Source organism: Arachis stenosperma, chromosome 9 (genome assembly GCF_014773155.1).
Source record: "Arachis stenosperma cultivar V10309 chromosome 9, arast.V10309.gnm1.PFL2, whole genome shotgun sequence".
In the NCBI taxonomy this organism is placed as follows: domain Eukaryota; kingdom Viridiplantae; phylum Streptophyta; class Magnoliopsida; order Fabales; family Fabaceae; genus Arachis; species Arachis stenosperma.
The window spans coordinates 102,660,485-102,661,933 of NC_080385.1; the positions used below are offsets into that span (position 1 = coordinate 102,660,485).

The 1,449-nt window shown below is 36.1% G+C and overlaps 1 non-coding gene across 1 annotated transcript; it reads left to right on the forward strand.

The window, feature by feature from the left end:
* Positions 1–200: 200 nt before the first annotated feature.
* LOC130952748 (small nucleolar RNA R71) lies at positions 201–308 on the forward strand. The gene has a single exon (XR_009074925.1). It is a non-coding gene; the product is annotated as a small nucleolar RNA R71 (small nucleolar RNA).
* The last annotated feature ends 1,141 nt before the right edge of the window (positions 309–1,449 follow it).

The following is a 1,449-nucleotide window of genomic DNA, read 5'->3' on the forward strand; positions in this document are numbered from 1 at the left end:
TTCTTCTGATTTGTCCCATTGTTCACAGGATTCCTTTCAGAAGTGTACATGAATTGGTTATTTGCAACCATTTCAATTAGTTCTTGAGCTTCTGTAGGCGTCTTCTTCAGATGAAGAGATCCTCCAACAGAGCTATCCAAAGACATCTTGGATAGTTCAGAGAGACCATCATAGAAAATACCTATGATGCTCCATTCAGAAAGCATGTCAGAGGGGCACTTTCTGATCAATTGTTTGTATCTTTCCCAAGCTTCATAGAGGGATTCTCCATCCTTCTGTCTGAAGGTTTGGACTTCCACTCTAAGCTTACTTAATTTTTGAGGTGGAAAGAACTTTGCCAAGAAGGCATTGACTAGCTTTTCCCATGAGTCCAGGCTTTCTTTAGGTTGTGAGTCCAACCATGTCCTAGCTCTGTCTCTTACAGCAAAAGGGAATAGCATAAGTCTGTAGACCTCAGGGTCAACCCCATTAGTCTTGACAGTGTCACAGATTTGCAAGAATTCAGCTAAGAACTGATGAGGATCTTCCAATGGAAGTCCATGGAACTTGCAATTCTGTTGCATTAGAGAAACTAATTGAGGCTTAAGCTCAAAGTTGTTTGCTCCAATGGCAGGGATAGAGATGCTTCTCCCATAGAAGTCGGGAGTAGGTGCAGTAAAGTCACCCAGCACCTTCCTTGCATTGTTGGCATTGTTGTTGTTTTCGGTTGCCATGTCTTCTTCTTTGAAGATTTCTATTAGGTCCTCTACAGAGAGTTGTGCCTTAGCTTCTCTTAGCTTTCGCTTCAAGGTCCTTTCAGGTTCAGGGTCAGCTTCAACAAGAATGCTTTTGTCTTTGTTCCTGCTCATATGAAAGAGAAGAGAACAAGAAAATGTGGAATCCTCTATGTCACAGTATAGAGATTCCTTGAGGTGTCAGAGAAGAAGAAAGATAGAAGGAAGAAGGTGAAGAATTCGAACTTAGTCAGATAGAGTTCGAATTGTGCATTGAGGAGGAGTGGTACTCCATAAATGGAAGGATGTGAGAGGAGGGGAAGAGATTTTTCGAAAATTAATTAAAAAGATTTTAAAAACATTTTGAAAAACTTTAATTTGATTTTCGAAAATCAAGAGTGAGAAAGAGATCAAGTAATTTTTGAAAAAGATTTTGAAATTAGAAATAAAAAAGGTATGATTAAAAACTGTTTTGAAAAAGATGTGATTAAAAAGATATGATTAAAAAGTTATGGTTTTAAAAAGATATGATTGAAAAGATATGATTTGAAAACAATTTAAAAAAAAGATTTGATTTTAAAAATTAATGACTTGCCTAACAAGAAAAGATATGATTCAAACATTAAACCTTTCTCAACAGAAAAGGCAACATACTTAAAATGTTCAATCAAATCATTAATTGTTAGCAAGTATCTTTGAAAAGGGAAAGAAATTGATTTTGAAAACATTTGATTGA